This window comes from Muntiacus reevesi, chromosome 16 (assembly GCF_963930625.1).
Source record: "Muntiacus reevesi chromosome 16, mMunRee1.1, whole genome shotgun sequence".
Lineage (NCBI taxonomy): Eukaryota > Metazoa > Chordata > Mammalia > Artiodactyla > Cervidae > Muntiacus > Muntiacus reevesi.
In genome coordinates, this window is record NC_089264.1 from 8,067,962 (window position 1) to 8,088,320 (window position 20,359).

Here is a 20,359-nt window from a genome sequence, read left to right on the forward strand (position 1 = left end):
AACAGAAATTATGTGTCTTGTTGATGTACTTCTTACATTCTAATAAAGAATTTTAACTTCATTTTATGATGGATAAAAAAATATAAGGCATTAAACTACTCACAGATAGATATTTTGAGCTTCTTAATATGGGATGTGCTGACAAACAGCCCCAGAAAATTTCTGTGTTTGAAGCCTCTGATTGGGTTTTATGCTTTCTTTACTTTGAAGTTAAGCTACTTTTTCTTGAGCCTTTAAAGAAATCCAATGAGTTATCTTTATCTTTGCTTTCAGTAAATATGCTAGCTACACAAATAACCAGGTGATTTTGAATAAACCTATGCAGTCAAAGTTTAATGTTTTTAACAATTAAAACTTAAAAAAACAAATAAAGCTTACATATATTTACAATATTAATGGCTATTATTGTGCTATGTTATCAGTAAGGTTTTTAAGGCAAATCTCTACAATTTAAAATACTTTTAGGGGAAGAGTTGAGCATAGGGGAGATTCAGGAGTAGTTTTGTGTGTTTCTTATTTAAGTAAGTTACATACATTTTTGCAAGCATTTTCCCCCCTCTTTTCATAACGACTTGTAACTCCTCCCATGGACACATCCTTGGCTGGAGTTGACAAGTTCTCATAGACTAATCACGAGACATGTGTTCTTCATTTCTACAGAGGAATGTGCATTTCCGGTTCCTACTAAGATAGGAAGTCAACTAGAAATGTTAAGTTCTTATGTTCTTCCATTTTGAAAAATAGATGATAAGAAAGAATAATTTGCTTAGATTAAATTGTGATGGTAGAGCCAGTAGTAATGGTCAGGAGGTTACTAATGCCATGCTTTTAATTTCTAATGGATTTATACTGCTGGGATTTTAACAGTAATTGTGATGAATTTAATAAAACAAACTAGATATACAACAAAATACAAAAATATAAGGACATATAGTTATTAAAATTTATAATATTCAAACTTATCAAATCTTATCTGACAAAGTATATCCTTAAGGCTTCTTTCAGAAAATTTAAAGCTGCCTTTTAAAAATCAGAAACCAATGTTGTGCTTTACCTGTTCCTCTGGAGTCTATCAATGTGGCCTCTCCCCTGAAATTGTCTTCTCTCTCCTCTGTGTCTTCACCTTTATTATTATTATTTTGTGAAACTTAACCTCATGTTACAGTTATGCTATAAGATTGTCCATATTAAGAATAAACGGTAAACAGTCCTCTTTCAATGTCATTTTGCTCTTTGACTGTTGCTGAACGCAATGGTTTTCTCTTTCCTGTTTCTCTGCTCCATTTCACAGCAATCTTTCTTAAAGCTGCCTCCACCTCCTTGCCTCCCGTTCTTCTCTAAATCAGTACCAATAGGAAGTAATCATCTCCACAGCTCTGCTAAAACTGATCTTGCCAATATCTTCAGTTACTCATGTTGACAGATCTGGTGGTCACTTCTTTTTTCCATTTTACTTGAACACTCAATACTTATGGATAGTGTTGATATATTGTTCTTTATCCTCTTAAAGCCTTTTGTCCTGGTTGCTATCATTTTTTGAAGGTTTAATTTTCCTCCTCCAGTACCAGCCATCAGTTTCCTTTGTCAGTTCTTACTACTAGGCTTGATATCTAAATGTTGGGATGCCCCATGGCTCAGTTGTAAGTAAGACTTTTCCTATTTTCTGTTTATATCCTCTTCATAATTTATCTCTAGTGCCTTTGTTTATATACAGCCTTTATGCTGATGGCTGCCAAATTAATACCTTAGATCTTAGTATTCCTCTGAAGTTCCAACTACTCAGATGCTTAAGAGACATGTCAAAATTAACTGACCAAAACATTCTCTTGATGTTCATTCTGACCCCAAGTATGTTTCTCCTCTAGTGCTTCATTGCCTTTGATCTTTCAAGTTATTTAAGTGTAATCCATTATCTCATCTTTATAACATTAATAACCTAATTGATGTCTCTGTTTCCATCTATGTGTGGATGTGTTTGTCACATCTATGTGCATTGGTTAACAAGCTAATCTGGATTTTGGTAAGGAGAGACTTTATTCAAATGGATTACTGCAAGAAGAGGGAAAGGACAATAGGAGGAGGAAAACCCTCAGAAAAGGAGTGCTTTCCTATCATGAGCTCTGCAAACAGCTGAGCAATTGGGCTAAAGAAGATTTTCTCTTGTTGGGAGGAGTCCACTGGCTAGGAAGATGGAATATGAGGAAGGAGGGTGAGTACGTGTCTTGATAGGATAGTAAATCAGAGTATTTTAACATGAAGACAGCTTGTTTTCAGGAGAGTGTGTATACTGGCTCAGCTTGAAGGTGCATCCAAGGTCAAAAGACTGGAGGAAGAAGAGAAAACTGACCATTGTTTCATTAACTAGCAGTTTGTTCTCATTGCTCAGTGGGACAAAATAGTTCAGCCAATCATTTATAAGGCAAAGAAAGGGAATTTGGTGGGTCTGTGTTTGGCCTTGTCAGAGATAAATGTGTTGTGGGATATCTGAGTCTCACTGAAGTCTTCTGGGAAGGACATTTCCTTGCAGTAAGCCATTTCCAAGAAGACAAAAGGGGAGATGTCTTACCTGTCACTGTTTTCCATGAGCACAGGACTCCTGTAAAACTAAATGCTGAAGAATTGTTCTTTCATTTCTGCTTCATTGATTGGTCAGATTTATCTTTCACAGAGTATTTGTTTCATATTTAAAAGCTTTTCTTTTTTTTTTTTTTTTCCATTTATGATAAAATCTAAAATTCTCATTATCTTCAAGGTTCTATCTGTTTAGGAACCTATCTGTTTCTCTGATCTCATTTGGGAATTCATTCCCTCATGTCCAGTATGCTGCAAGCCCCTGGCCTTCTCAGAGTGCATCCAAACAAACCAGGTCCTTTTCTAGACCTAGAATGCAAGGCCTGTGAAAGCAGAGACTGTTCTGCTTGGTCTCTGGCATGCTGGATTCTCAGAAATGGAATTTCCCTGGCACACAGTAGCCAGATATCCAAAAAATATGCTAATGAAAAAACACCTGAGGTGTTGGCATGATTTTATGAATGGTTCTCAATTTGTATTCACTTGGTGATACATTTTGACAGAAGTTTAATTTTGACTTAGGTTTGCTAACTAAATGATGAAGTATAATGGGGTCATTATTATTATTTTTTTTTGGTGGGAATCATGTGAATCCTATGTCCTAGATTCATTATTTCGTATGAAGGTTTAAAATTTAAAAGGTTTAAAAGTGTAACTCTATAGATCTGAAAGGAATATTTTCACTGCCCTTAGCTTGTGATCACTACTTCCCATTTTACAGTGATCAGCATACAACAGTTTTTTCCTCTTCTTTACTTCTGGGAGCAAAGGAAAAAAAATTAAGTCATTTCTAGCCGATAGCATTTTGACCAAACTCTCTTAACCAGGAAATAAGAATTTTTTCATTCTTTCCCTGATATTTGTCAGTCTTACATAATCAAAAGCAGATTTGTCATTAAAGAGTCTAGTGACTTTTGAATGAATCTGTATTATGGAGACAGTAATTAATGTCAGAAGAATTTTCTTAATTTTTCTTCTACAAAAATCCGTTCAATGGCCCAGTTCAAAAATGCCTCATCACTAAGTAATTCTGGATTATTGGTGATATGTAAATAGAATAGGGCTTCCCTCATAGATCGGTTGGTAAAGAATCTGTCTGAATGCAGGAGACTCAGGTATGATTCCTGGGTAGGAAAGATACCCTGAAGAAGGAAATGGCAATCCACTCTAGTATTCTTGCCTGGAGAACACCATGGACAGAGGAGCCTGATAGGCTATAGTCCATGGGCTCACAAGAGTTGGACACGACTGAGTGACTAAGCCATCACCACCAAATAGAAAAAGAGGATGAGTATTGGAAGCCAAAATTACCTGAGACAATGTTTAAGGACTACTCATCTAAGAGTAATATGGGTAGAGTTCTGATAGGTTTGACATATTCAGGTTTTATCTGAACCAGTGTTGATGAAACAGATCCAATGCATTGGATGAAGTTCAGTTATATAAGAATATAAAGTAGCCTATGTTAAAATTAGTCAATGTAAGCACCTTATGATTCCAGGTGGTGAGGACTCTAGGAGCAGAATAGTAGCTGGCACTTAGGTGTATGGAGAAGAGGCTCCAAAGTCAAGTCTAGGCAGGACTGAGGGGATTACCAGGGGAAACAGCGAAGAAATCCAGCATTCTACTATCCAGACTCAGTGTGTTATTGTGGTTCCAAGTAGGAAATTAGGTCAAGCTGAGAGATTGAGGGAAGGATACCTGAATCACACACACACACACACACACACCCCAGAAACATACAGATTGCAACTTCTGGATAGGTTTCTTATGCTGGTCAGTGTCGGTTGCAGAAAACAGTGAGACCAATAACGTATTGAAGGACCACAATGCCAACAGCCAAGTGGGCCTAAAGAATTCTGACTTTGTTCAATGTTTAGATAACTCTGGAAAGCATCTTAATCAAGCTTGAGATAATCATCTTAGTTTATATTCTCAACTCACTTACACTCCTACAGTGAAGGTTTATATAGAGAGTGTCTATGTTTGCATTGATTACATGCATACATGATATTCTTTTGATATTTATAAATTTGTTTATACTCTGCCATTTACTGTCCTCCGGTTTGCCTAATCTTGCAATATAATAGTAAATAGACCTGTAGTTTGTATTTTTTGTTTTCATTATTTCTTGACAAGAAAAAAAATGTTTGGTTTATAATCACTCATTACAATGCTATCTTATTCTGAGTTGTGCCCGTGGACGTGTTTCCTTAAATTAGCAAAGTATTGACAGTTAAAAAATATATACATTTAGGCAGATCAGGCATTCTTCAGTTTTCTAGAATCCTGATAAATCCCTTTCAGGCAACCCAACTGTTGCCTAACTTTACAAAGCCAGCCTGGCCACAGAGGCCTTTAAATTTTAAACTTCCACTTTACATGCATGGAATGGTAGGACAAAGATATGAACTGAGAATAAAAATAATTTTTCATATATTTTAATCTGAAAATCAATTTTTTGCAGCACCAAACTAAGCATCTGGTACATTGCATCCTGATTAATAAAGTTGTGATTGTGTTGGAATTAAATAGAAAGAGATTCTGTTTAAATAAAGCATTATTTACTTTTATCTGTACTATATGGCTATATTGGTTAATTAATTTTTCTTCCTTGGTTTTTATGACATCAAAAGCAGTGTATACTCATTTTGTGAGTTTAAAAAGGGAAGCTAAGTGTGGACATATAAGAAAATTTACTCTTAAACACATCACATAGAAGAAACAAATGTAGAAATTATGGTTTATTCCCTTCACATTTTTATATATCTTTATGTATTTATGTTTATGTCTTTTATATCATACTTATATAAGAAAATAAAGTGCATAAATCTCTTTTTTATTGAAATGGATTAAAACAGATGGGAATTATTTTATTTATTATTTTCATTCATTTATTTTTAAGATTCTTCATATAAGTATAACAAAGTACTTGTCTTTTTCTGACTTATTTCACTTAACATTATACTCTCTCAGTTAAGTTCAGTTCAGTCCCTCAGTCATGTCCGACTCTTGGCAACACCATGAATCGCAGCATGCCAGGCCTCCCTGTCCATCACCAACTCCCGGAATTTATTCAAACTCATGCCCATTGAGTCAGTGATGCCATCAAACCATCTCGTCCTCTGTTTTCCCCTTCTCCTCCTGACCTCAGTCCCTCCCAGCATCAAGGTCTTTTCCAATAAGTCAACTCTTCACATGAGGTGGCCAAAGTACTGGAGTTTCAGCTTCAGCATCAGTCCTTCCAATGAACACCCAGGGCTGATCTCCTTCAGGATGGATTGGTTGGATCTCCTTGCAGTCTAAGGGACTCTCAAGAGTCTTCTCCAACACCACAGTTCAAAAGCATCAATTTTTAAGTGCTCAGCTTTCTTCACAGTCCAGCTCTCACACCCATACATGATCACTGAAAAAGCCATAGCCTTGACTAGATGGGCCTTTGTTGGCAAAGTAATGTCTCTGCTTTTTAATATGCTATCTAGGTTGGTCATAACATATTCCCTCTAGAACCGTCTATTTTGCAAATGGCAAAATTTCATTTTTCATAACTGAATACTAATATATATATATATATATATATACACACACACACATATATATATATATATTCAGCAATATGTGAACCGTGAGCTTCCAAATGTTCAAGCTGGATTTCAAAAAGGAAGAGGAACCAGAGATCAAATTGCCAACATCCGCTGGATCATCGCAAAAGCATGAGAGTTCCAGGAAAGCAACTATTTCTGTTTTATTGACTATGCCAAAGCCTTTGACTGTGTGGATCACAAAACTGTGGAAAATTATGAAAGAGATGGGAATACCAGACCACCTGACCTGCCTCTTGAGGAACCTGTATGCAGGTCAGGAAGCAACAGTTAGAACTGAACATGGACCAACAGACTGGTTCCAAATAGGAAGAGGAGTATATCAAGGCTGTATATTGTCACCCTGCTTATTTAACTTATATGCAGAGTACATCATGAGAAATGCTGGGCTGGAGGAAGTACAAACTGGAGTCATGATTGCTGGGAGAAATATCAATAACCTCAGATATGCAGATGACACCACCCTTACGGCAGAAAGCGAAGGAGAGTTAGAGCCTCTTGATGAAAGTGAAAGAGGAGAGTGCAAATGTTGGCTTAAAGCTCAACATTCAGAAAACTAAGATCATGGCATCTGGTCCCATCACTTCATGGCAAATAGATGGGGAAACAGTGGAAACAGTGACTGACTTTATTTTTCTGGGCGCCAAAATCACTGCAAATGGTGGTTGCAGTCATGAAATTAAAAGATGCTTACTCCTTGAAAAGAAAGTTATGACCAACCTAGATAGCATATTAAAAAGTAGAGACATTACTTTGTCAATAAAGGTCCATCTAGTCAAGGCTATGGCTTTTCCAGTGGTCATATATGGATATGAGAGTTGGACAGTGAAGAAAGCTGAGCACCGAAGAATTGATGCTTTTGAACTGTGGTGTTGGAGAAGACTCTTGAGAGTCCCTTAGATTGCAAGGAGATCCAACCAGTCCATCCTAAAGGAGATCAGCCCTGGGTGTTCACTGGAAGGACTGATGCTGAAGCTGAAACTGCAATACTTTGGCCACCTGATGCGCGGAGCTGACTCATTTGAAAAGACCCTGATGCTCGGAAAGATTGAGGGCAGGAGGAAAAGTGGATGACAGAGGATGAGACGGTTGGGTGGCATCACTGACTTGATGGACATGGATTTGGGTGGACTCCTGGATTTGGGTGGACTCCTGGAGTTGGTGATGGACAGGGAGGCCTGGCGTGCTGCGGTTCATGGGGTCACAAAGAGTTGGACATGACTGAAAGACTGAACTGAACTCAACTGATATATTACATATATATATGTGTGTGTGTGTGTGTGTGTATATATATGTATATATATATATATATATATATATATATATATGCACACCACATCTTTATCATATACACCAGATCTTTATCTATTCATCTATTGATGAACACTTAAGTTGCTTCCAGTCTTGTCAATTGTAAATGATGTTGCTATGAACATGGATGTACATGTATTTTTTCATTTAGTGTTTTTGTTTTCTTTAGATATATGCCTAGCAGTGGAACTGATGGATCATTTGATAGTTATAATTTTCATTTTCTGAAGAACTTCCATACTATTTTCCGTGATGGCTATGATAATTTGCATTCCTACCAACTGTGTACAAGTACTTCCTTTTCTTCTGACATCCTCATCAACATTCGTTTTTTGTATTCTTTTTGATGATAATCATTCTGACAGGTGTGAGGTAATATCTCATTATGATTTTGATTTGCATTTATTTGGGATGCGACTTAGTGGCGGCGGCAGTGGCGGGATGCATTTGCACTTACTTTGGGATATTAATCATCTTTTCATGTGCATGCTGTCCATTTGTAATTCTCCTTTGAAGAAATGTCTTCTCAGGTCTTTTGCTGTTTTTAATCAGTGGCTTGTTTTTGACATCGTGTTGTATGAGCTATTTATAGTTTGGATATTAACCCTTTATTGGTGTTTATCATTTGCAAATATTTTATTCCATTCAGTAGGTTGCCTTTTAATTTTTTGGATAGTTTCCTTTTTTGTGCAAAAGCTTTTAAGTATAATCAGGCCCCATTTTTTCATTTAGGCTTTTTCTTTTTCCATAGGAGACTGATCCAAAAAATGTTGCTATTATTTATGTCAGAGTGTCCTGCTTATGTTCTTTTGTAGGAATTTTATGGATTCCAGTCTTGCATTTAGGTATTTAATCCAGTTTTTTATTTTGTTATATATATTTGTGAGAAAATTTCCCTGATTTCATTCTTTTACATGTAGCTCTCCAGTTTTACCAGCGTTACTTACTAAAGAGACTGTGTTCTAGTTCTATGAGAAATGCAACTGATATTTTGATAGAGATTGCATTGAATCTGTAGATTGCCTTGAGTAGTATGGTCATTTAAACAATATTAATTCTTAAAATCCGTGAACACAGTAGGTCTTTTCCTACTGTGTGTGTTGTTCTCAATTTCTTTATCAGCATCTTATAGTTTTCAGAGTACAGGTCTCTTATCTCCTTAGTTATATTTACCCCTAGGTATTTTATTTTTTTTGATGGGGTGGCAAGTGGGATTGTTTCTTTAATTTCTCTTTCTGACATTTTTGTTGTTAGTGTATAGAAATGCAATAGATTTCTGTGTATTAATTTTGTATCCTGACAATTTGTTGAATTCGTTAATGAGCTCTGGTAGTTTTGTGGCATTTTTAGTATTTTCTGGGTATAGTTTCATCATCTGCAATAATGTGGTTTTATTTCTTTCCTTCCAATATGGATTCCATTTATTTGTTGTCCACTTTGATTGCAGTGGCTAGGATTTCACATTCTATGTATAATGAAATTGGTGAGTGGGCATTCCTGTATTTTTCCTAATCTTAGAGGAACTGCTTTCAGCATTTCACTGTTGAGTGTGACATTAACTGTAAATTTATTATCAGTTCAGTTCAGTCACTCAGTCGTGTCCAATGCTTTGTGATATCATGGACTACAGGATGCCAGGCCTCCCTGTCATCAACAACTCCTTGAGTTTCTTCAAACTCATGTCCATCGAATTGGTGATGCCATCCAACCATCTCAACCTCTGTTCTCCCATTCTCCTCCTGCCTCTAATCTTTCCCAGCATCAGGGTATTTACCAGCAAGTCATTTCTTCACATTAGGGGGCCAAAGAATTGGAGTTTCAGCTTCAACATCAGTCCTTCTAATGAATATTTAGGACTGATTTTCTTTAGGGTTGACAAGTTTGATTTTCTTCTGTCCAAGAGACTCTCAACAGTCTTCTCCAACACCACAGTTCAAAAACATCAATTTTCCACCCTCTGCCTTCTTTGTGGTCCAACTCTCACGTCAATACATAAGTACTGGAAAAGCCATAACTTTGATTAGATGGACCTTTGTTGTCAACGTAATGTCTCTGCTTTTTAATATGCTGTCTAGGTTTGTTATAGCTTTTCTTCCAAGGAGCAAGAGTCTTTTAATTTCATGGCTGCAGTTGAGATAATAGGATCTAGTCATTTGGGAGCTCAAGAAAAGAAAGTCTGTCATTATTTCCATTGTTTCCCCATTTATTTGCCATGAAGTGATGGGACTGGATGCTATGATCTTAGTTTTCTGAATGTTGAGCTTTAAGCCAGCTTTTTCACTCTCCCCTTTCACTTTCATCAAGAGTCTCTTTAGTTCTTCTTCACTTTCTACCATAAGGGTAGTGTCATCTATATATCTGAGGTTATTGATATTTCTCCCTGCAATCTTGATTCCAGCATTTGATTCATCCAGCTGGGCATTTCACATGATGTATTCTGCATTAAGTTAAATAAGCAGGGTGACGATATACAGCCTTAACATACTCCTTTCCTGATTTAGGTCCATTCTGTTTTTCCATATCAAGTTCTAACTATTGCTTCTTAACCTGCATACAGATTTCTCAGGAGGCAGGTCAGGTGGTCTGGTATTCTCATCTCTTTCAGAATTTTCCACAGTTTGTTGTGATCCACGCAGTCAAAGGCTTTCACAAAGTCAATGAAGTAGAAGTAGATGTTTTTCTGGAGCTCTCCTGCTTTTTTGATGATCCCATGGATGTCAGCAATTTGATCTTGGGTTCCACTGCCTTTTCTAAATCCAGCTTGAACATCTGGAAGTTCTCAGTTCATGTACTGTTGAAGCTTAGATTGGAGAATTTATGGCCTTTATTATGTTATGCTCCCTGAACACTGATTTTGTGGAGAGTTTTCTCATAAGTGAATGATTAACTATTTCAAAAGTTATTTCTGCATCGTAAGTTTGTTGTATGATTTTTTATTCTTTAATTTGTTAATGTGGTGTACTACTAGGGTCTCCAACTATAGGGCCCTAAGTGTCCTGGGGTTAGTGTCTATGCACTGGGGTGTGGTGTTGGGTCCTAGGGCCCTGGGATGAGTGGACAGGACTGTGTCCTGGACTGACCACCCCAGCACCCTGAGCTCAGGGCGCTGAAAGCAGTCTGCTCGCTAATAGCTGGGGTTGTGGCCCCACCCAGCTATTACTTGGTGTGCAGTATCCCATCACTGGAGTCATCAGGCTGGGGGGTGAGGCCAGTTCAGTTCAGTTCAGTTGAGTTCAGTAGCTCAGTCATGTCCTACTCTTTGTGATCCCATGAACAGCAGCATGCCAGGCTTCCTTGTTCATCACCAACTCCTGGAGCTTACTCAAACTCACGTCCATTGAGTTGGTGATGCCATCCAACCATCTCATCCGCTGTTGTCCCCTTCTCCACCCACCTTCAATCATTCGAGTCAGCTCTTTGCATCTGGCGGCCAAGTATTGAAGTTTCATCTCCAGCATCAGTCCTTCCAATGAATATTCAGGACTGATTTCCTTTAGGATAGACTGGTAGCATCTCCTTGCAGTCCAAGGGACTATCAAGAGTCTTCTCCAATACCACAATTCAAAAGCATCAATTCTTCAGCACTCAACTATCTTTATGGTCCAACTCTCACATCCATACATGACTACTGGAAAAACCAAAGCTTTGACTAAATGGACCTTTGTTGGCAAATAATGTCTCTGCTTTTTAATACGATGCCTAGGTTTCTCATAGCTTTTCTTCCAAGGAGTAAGTGTCTTAATTTCATGGCTGTAGTCACCATCTGCAGTGATTTTGGAGCTCCCCAAAATAAAGTCTGTCACTGTTACCAATGTCTTCCCATCTATTTGCCATGAAGTGAAGGGATCAGATTCCATGATCTTAGTTTTCTGAATGTTGAGTTTTAAGCTAAACTTTTCACTCTCCTATTTAAATTTCAAGAGGCTCTTTAGTTCCTCTTTGCTTTCTGCCATAAATGTGGTGTCATTGCTTATCTGAGATTATTGATATTTTCCCCAGCAATCTAGATTCCAGCTTGTGCTTCATGCAGTCCAGTGTTTCTCATGTTGTAGACTGCATATAAGTTAAATAAGCAGGGTGACAATATACAGCCTTGAAGCACTCCCTTCCTGATTTGGAACCAGTTTGTTCTTCCATGTCCAATTCTAGCTGTTGCTTCTTGACATGCATACAAATTTCTCAGGAGGCAGGTCAGGTGGTATGGTATTTCCATCTCTTAGAGAATTTTCCACAGTTTTTTGTGACCCACACAGTCAAAGCCTTTGGCATATCAATGAAGCAGAAATAGACGCTTTTCTGGAACTTTCTTGCTTTTTCAATGATCCAACTGATGCTGGCAATTTAATCTCTGGTTCTTCTGCCTTTTCTAAATCCAGCTTGAACATCTGGAAGTTCGTGGTTCACGTACTGTTGAAGCCTTGCTTGGAGAATTTTGAGCATTACTTTGCTAGCGTGTGAAATGAGTGCAATTGTGCGGTAGTTTGAACACTCTTTGGCATTGCCTTTCTTTGGGATTGGGATGAACACTGAACTTTTCCAGTCCTGTGGCCACTGTTGAATTTTCAAAACTTGCTGGCATGTTGAGTGTAGCACTTTCACAGCATCATCTTTTAAGATTTGAAATAGCTCAACTGGAATTCCTTCACCTCCACTAGCTTTGTTTGTAGTGATGCTTCCTAAGGTCCACTTGACTTCACATTCCAGGATGTCTGGCCCTAGGTGAGTGATCACATCATTGTGATCATCTTGGTCATGAAGATCTTCTTTGTATAGTTTTTCTGTGTATTCTTGCTACCTTTTCTTAATATCTTCTGCTTCTGTTAGGTCCATACCATTTCTGGACTTTATTGTGCCCATCTTTGCATCAAATGCTCCCTTGGTATCTCTAATTTTGTTGAAGAGATCTCGAGTCTTTCCCATTCTATTGTTTTCTTCTGTTTCTTTGCATTGATCACTGAGGAAGGCTTTCTTATCTCTCCTTGCTATCTTTGGATCTCTGCATTCAAATGGGAATATCTTTCTTTTTCTCCTTTGCTTTTCCCTTCTCTTCTTTTCACAGCTATTTGTGAGGCCTCCTCAGACAGCCATTTTGCCTTTTTGCTTTTCTTTATCTTGGGGATGGTTTTGGCCCCTGACACCTGTACAATGTCACAATCTTCCGTCCATAGTTCTTCAGGCACTCTGTCTAACAGATCTGATCCCTTGAATGTATTTGTCAGTTCCACTGTGTAATCGTAAGGGATTTGATTTAGGTCATACCTGCATGGTCTAGTGGTTTTACCTACTTTCTTCAGTTTAAGTCTGAATGTGGCAATAAGAAGTTCATTATCTGAGCCACAGTCAGCTTCCAGTCTTGTTTTTGCTGACTGTATAGAGCTTCTCCACTTTTGGCTGCAAAGAATATAATCAACCTGATTTCGGTGTTGACCATCTGGTGATGTCCATGTGTAGAATCTTCTCTTGTGCTGTTGGAAGAGGGTGTTTGCTATGACCAGTGCGTTCTCTTGGCAAAACTCTATTAGTCTTTGGCTTGCTTCATTCTGTACTCCAAGGCCAAATTTACCTGTTACTCCAGGTATTTCTCGACTTCCTACTTTTGCATGCCAGTCCGCTATAATGAAAAAGATATCTTTTTGGGTGTTAATTCTTGAAGGACTTGTAGGTCTTCATAGAACTGTTCAACTTCAACTAGTGCTTGAACCAGGTACCAGCACTAATAAGCTTGATGAAGGTTTCCAAGATGATTCTTGCCAGCACCAGTATCCAATGGTAGAACAAGCACCTCAAAATGGCCACCACCATTGTCCGTTTGCCCACGGTAAGCTTCATTTCCTCCTACCTTTCCAGGAGACTCACTAAAATCAGCAGGTGTTATGACCCAGGCTCCGTTCAAGTTTTTGCTTTTGCCTTGGGTTCCCGAAGGTGTGAGATTGAGTATACCCTTCAAGAGTGGAGTCTCTATCTCCCTAGCCCTCTGTTTCTCCCAAAAGTAAACCACATTGGTCTTCAGAGCCAAAGATTATGGGGGCTCCTCTTTCCATCACAGAACACCCAGGCTGGGCAACCCAATATGGGACTCAGACTTGTTCTTGAGGAGAACATTTTCAATTGTAACTATTCTCTTGATGTTATGTTGCTTAACTTGGGATATATGTCTTTTTGGGGGAGAGGAGAGTCAGTATGTGTCTTGACTGTACGGGGAATCTGCCCCTCCTGTCCATCTCCTTGTGGTTTCTTCGTTATGTGTTTAGTTGTAGAGGAGTTTTTATGCTAAATTCTGTTTTTTTTCTCATTACTAGTTTCTCTGTAAATAGTTGTAATTTTGGTGTGTCCTTAGAGTGGGTGGCTCGGGTTTTTCTTTCTCTGCTATCTTAGCCAATCTCCTCCCAAAGAATTATTTTAAATAGATGTTTTTCAAAACACAATGAAGAGGAAAACTATAAATAATAATACATGGTTATATTGTTGCATATATACTGTATACTATACTATGTATAAAACACTTTTTTTATTCAACATAAATTGCCTTGTCTTGAGTGACTGACTCCGGGAGCTGGTGATGGACAGGGAGGCCTGGTGCACTGCGATTCATTGGGTCGTAAAGAGTCGGACACGACTGAGTGACTGAACTGAACTGAACTGAGTGACTAAGAGTTATTTGAGGCATTGCTAATATTTTTATTTATTTGTATGTGATATACATACTTTGGGAATGTGTAGTTATATAAATATTGATATTTGTACATATTTGTATTCCTCTAGAGTAACTTCCTAGAGATAATGAATTCATTTGTGAAGTCAAAAGGCTATATCATAAAGTTATTTCTGTTTATTTATCTGTTTTAAATTATGGAGTCATGATGAAAAATTAGAAATTGCTATTTAAATTTAATAATTAGCAGATTATGTTTGGTCAGAATGCTTACATTATCTAAGTTCAAATTACTAAGAATAGACCTGAGATCAGATATTACTTAATTTTTGACCTCTAGCTTTAGCTAATAAAACTTTAATTTGTGTTAGATATTTAATAATAGGTTGTATTGTAGTAGGAAAACCTTGGGACTTCCCTGGTGGCTCAGTGATAAACTGCCTGCAGTTCAGGAGACCTGGATTTGATCCCTGAGTTGGGACGATCCCCTGGAGGAGGACGTGGCAACCCACTCCACTACTCTCGCCTGGAGAATCCCATGGACAGAGTCTGGTGGGCTACAGTCCATAGGGCCACATGGAGTCAGATACAACTGAAGCAGCTAAGCAGCAGCAGAAAAATGTTATCATTTAAATTGTGAAGATTTTGACAAAACCCACTGCAATGTAGTGAAGTAATTAGCCTCCAACTAATAAAAATAAATGAAAAAAAAATAAATAAATAGTGAAGATTTTAGAAATCAACAGTAAACAGAGGCTACATGATCTACCAATATACCACATTCTCCATTGGTAGCTATCCACACTGCAGGTATAAAGAGTACAGATTAGAGAATTACTGGGCTTCCCAGGTGATGTTAGTGGTAAAGAACCTGCCTGCCAATGCAGGAGACATAAATGACACTGGTTGGATCCCTGAGTTGGGAAGATTCCTCTGGAGGAGGGCATGGCAACCCACTCCAGTATTCTTGCTTGGAGAGTTACATGGACAGAGGAGCCTGGCGGGCTATAGTCCATAAGGTTGCAAAGAGTCAGACACGACTGAAGTGACTTAGCAGCAGTAGAACCTATTAGTAATGGTAGCACCATAAATACTTACGTGTCCTGGGACAGTGGTCTCTACTGTGGAGTAACGCTTCAGTGCAGCACAAAAAGAAAAACTCAAGCTGTTGCTCATACTTCATTTTCTAGTAAGAATAGGGGGAAGTGAGGACCCCAAACTGGACAGGGAATAGGTATCTATTCTATTTATGAATACGTCCAGCCATAAGTTCATATGAGTGGCAAACCTGACAAGTATTTGTGGGCAAAACACTACCATGTGTGAAACAAATAAAAGCAAAATACCATCACAGTAAAAGTGTTCACTTTGTAAAAAGGCAAAAGATCTAAAACAATTTTAACTCATGGCTCAAAATATGCCTTCACACAGCTCATTTTCAGATTGGCCACACCTCTACAGTGGCTTTTGCCACCAGCGACTCAATGGTGGAAATTCTGTTATAGTTTATGGCTTATGTCTCTCATTTGTCTTCAGAGGATTTTGACATGTTGTGTTTATTTGTACCAAATTTAGTGGGTAGTTCAGATCTTTATCTTTGTTACCTATCACAAAATAGGCAAGTGGATTAAATTTTTCCAAAAATACACTGTAAATTGAAAAGTAAAACTAATACTGTAAATGAAAGTGAGCAAGTTCAGTGACAGAGCTGTGATTTTGAATATCTTTTTCAACCAGAGTTTAAGAAAAAATGAGGGCACTATAATCATACATATAAATGAACTAGTCAAAAATTCAATAATATAAAAAGATATATCTATACTGTTAAAAATCAACTTTACTCTGAGGCATATTTGCCCTAAGATATCTGTGAATTTCTTAGCACATTAACTTAAAATAAATCTATTTACCTGTTGGTAATCTGTGTTTACAATTTCAGTTTACAAAAGCTAATTCAGGTTTTTCTTTCTTTTTTTTTAATTGGGCAATTTTATTATTTTTTTCAAATTATTTTTCTTAGCTGGAGGCTAATTTAAATAAATATGTATAAATATGATTCTTAACTGGGTGGGGTTGAGGGCTGATGGAACAAGGGAAGAGGACTTCAAATGCACTTTCCCCAAGCGTTGTTCTAGCTGCTGGCTTGCAGCCCCCTCACCATATGAGGCCTGTATTTTCCCTCAATGTTAAGAACCAGACATGAATATTACTCCACAGCCTATTTTATTTAATTTAAATTTCTTTCACATTGCTTGAATTTTCCAAAAACACATTTCTCACCTCCTCTTTTTTACAATTTCCATTTTTTCCCCTAATGCTAGCAGAAACTTTTTTTAGAGAAGGCATATTGGTTATTATCCATTGACCTCTTCCTTTTTGAGTGTTTTTAGATCAATTTTGTAAATAATTTTTTTAACAGGAGTAAAATATATTTCCTTTTGTTACAAAAGAAAGCTTTTGCTGTTAATATCATGTCTTAAGTTTATTGGTAACATAAAAAATGACAATCCTTTTCACTTATCAAAAGTTCTAGTTGTAGCTTCACATTTAGAAGTCAAATTCAATTTTGACTTATAAGAACACTCAAATTTCAAAGAGCTTAGCAAATTAAGAAAACATTAGAATACCACACGAAGAATTCCTTGAGAAGATCTGATGCTTTGGAGTTATATTTTCCCTCCTCCTTTAGCGCAACAGTGATTTAAAATTGACAGATATTTAGTTCCAGAGAATGGAATTTAATGTTGCGTGGTGTATGTCAACCAATTAAAAGTGAACTTTAAGTTCATCTATTTGTTATTAACAAATTTTCACTGTTTTAGCTGCTAATAGTGTGCTGCTGAGTAAAAAAATATCATGGTTCCTGTCCTTGATCTGGCAGAGGAGTCAGATGATAAACAAGCCAGAAAAGTGAATTGGTATTTAAAATGAGACTCAAAGACTTTTTAAGGAGATGGCAATGAAGTGTGCTTTTTGTTAAGAATTAAGTTTACATAGGTTCCCTTCAACAGATATGACTGCAGTGATATATACAAGGCTCTAAGACAGAATTAAAGATACAAAGAAGAAAAATAACAAATTTGAACCACAAGGAGGTTGCTGAATAACATCCATGCTTATTTAGAATGATTATTTTGAATTCTGTGCTTTGCTGAAGTACATGCTAAATTCAGCTTTTAACTTATCAGGCATTATGTAGCTATACAAGCTTAATTTTAACCCCCCCTCTTTTTTTCCAAACAGAATTCTTTTTAGAATTGATTGGGGGTTGTGGTAATTTTACTTTTAACAATGAAAAAAAATTGCTGTGAACTCAATACTGCTTAAATATTTTACTCAGAGGATACTTGCTATATATTGGAAGTCTACATACATGTAATGCACATTATCTATGTAATATGATTGCAGTTGCTCATTGTTAAAACTAGAAAATGTCACTATATTTACCTAAACTGGAAAACATCATTAAATTTGACATTATTTTGTGATGATGGAAAGTCTCATACAATGAAATTTGTGTGATCCTTCAAATATATGAAAGATAGCTTGAATGTGTGTGTAATACATACTGCCATTTATATGTGAGATATATATTATGTGATTAAATCTTTAAAAACTTACTTAGCTTTAAAAGCAACATTTTGACACAAATGAAAAGGCTTTTGTCTTGGTGATGTGGAAATCAAGGCTTAGAAAATGATTTTAGGACTTCTCCATTTCACACGTTAGGCTTCCCAGGTGGCTCAGTGGTAAAAACTGCCTGAGAAACAGGAGAGGTGGATTTGATTTGATCAGGAAGATGCCTTGCAGAAGAAAATGGCAACCCATTCCAGTGTACTTGCCTGGAGAATCCCCAAGGACAGAGGAGCCTGGCAGGCTACAGTTCACGGGGTCACAAAGAGTAGGACATAACTGAACAACTAAACAACCATATCACACATGTGAGTAACAAAGGTAAAGATTGCCCCTTAGTTTGTTAATAATTGTTCAGATTCACAGTTTCTTAGGCTGAATTTATACTCACATAACCTAGAAATGTGCCTTTAAAAGGCACTGGCATATTTTCTAAATTATATCAGCATATTCATGTAATTACCAATAACAACCTTGCAATTTTGACTTTATTGCAATAAAACTTGAGGGAGGTAGGCAAATGTTTTTTGAATTAAGCAAAGAAGAAATTAATCATCTACCTTGGGATATAAATATTCTGCAGTGTGTGATGGTCTAGGTAAAATCCTAGTCAGGTACTAGGAAATGTTCTGTGTTTTCTCAGATTTTCCTCAAGCCATGAGATTCTGTGCACTGATATGAATGATACTGGTAATGTTGAAATAAAGTGCTTTAAGCTTTAGTTCAGGAAGTTTAGTTGTCATTGGTTTTAAATAGATTTCATGCCTGAATCCCAAAGCATTCTTTAACTTGAACCATAGGCACTTCTACGCTGGAAGGAAGATGTGCAGATCTCCATGGTGAACTTAGTCTAGCTCTCTTCATCCTTAATTTTAAATGAAGCTTTAATGACATATTACATTCTGTTGTCATCTCAGTTAATCAAGCAGCCCGTTAAATTGGGAATTGATGCTTTATTGGCTTTAACAGATTGCACAATGGAAAGATTAACTGAAACAATTAGACTCTATTCAGCAGCCTGAAAGCAAATAATGTCACCTGCCAGAAAAGTTGGAAGTAGCAAGTGAATCATCTCAGAAGTGTATTTCTTATGCTCTGATTCCATGTTGTTTGACTATTCATAACTGAGAGAGACTGAAAAGAGTTTGAAATGGACTTGCTTATAGGAGTTAAATGATGAAACTAACAGAGTGAAATGAGAGAGGGAAAAAAATCTCAGTAGTTTGGAATCATAAAAATTATAGTTTTATAAGATGGATTTGTAAGTTTTAAAAAGTGTAGTTTAAAAATATAATGAAAAAAAAACCTAGAAACAATTCCTCTGTTGACATGTTTCTCTTATAGCTTCTTTGCTTGATTGTTTGGAGTGAAATGTTTGACATAAACAATGCTTCTTGAGTATCCAGAAAATACCTAAAGGTGGGGAAATGGTGTTCTTTTGAGGGGTATTTGTGATTTCAGTGTGGACTTCCCTGGTTACTCAGGCAGTAAAGAAACTGCCTGCAAGGCAGGAGATGCAGGTTTGATCCCTGGGTGGGAAGATCCTCTAGAGAAGGAAATGACAACCTACCCCAGTATTATTTTCTGGAGAATTCCATGGACAGAGGAGCCTGGCGGGCTACAGTCCATGGGGTCACAAAAAGATGGATACCACTGAGCGGCTAATACTTTCACTTCACTGTGACTCCAATATAATTTATATCCTGTTTTCCAGTCTAACTGTAATTCCATCTGCTCGGCAACATTGCCTTTTCCCACATTCACAATGGCTGTGTTTCTTCCAACAGAAGAGTCTTTTTGGACTGATCATTAGAAAATATTTCCAGACCTATAATGTCCACTCCACATTCAGATCCTCCCCTGTGTCATTTCCAGTTTAAGACAGTAGGGGTAATGACTTCATTTATATTGGAGAGCTGCCTTCTATGTGAATAATTCTCACTGGCGCTAGATGTTGTTCAGTTGCTCAGTCATATCCAACTCTTTCTGACCCCATGGGCTGCAGCACGCCAGGTTTCCCTGTCCTTCACTATCTCCCAGAGCTTGCTCAAACTCATGTTCATTGACTCAATGAATGCCATCCAACCATCTAATCCTCTGTTGTCCCCTTTTCCTCCTGCCCTCAATCTTTCCTGGATTCAACATCTTTTCCAATAAGCTGGCACTTCAAATCAGGTGGCCGATGTATTGGAGCTTCGCTTTCAGCATCAGTCCTTCCAAAGAGTATTCAGGGTTGATTTTCTTTAGGATTGACTGGTTTGATCTTCTTGCAGTTCAAGGGACTCTCAAGAGTCTTCCCTAGCACTACAGTTTAAAAGCATCGATTTTTCGGGGCAGATGAGGTCTCAACTTAAAAAGGCATATCTATTTTTTCAATTCAAAAGGATACTGTTGCCTCTTCATTATGATACCAAAGTGGATATAATTTAATAGATTAATAGTTTTACACCATAAAATGAAAGACCATTACCAGTTAGGGAATACTAATATTTGGGCATGATATTTTATCACTTTTTTTTCAGAATTACGTTATAATTAAGGCTATTATTTGTTGAATCTTTTTTGATGCTGGATATTGCACAGTTTTTCC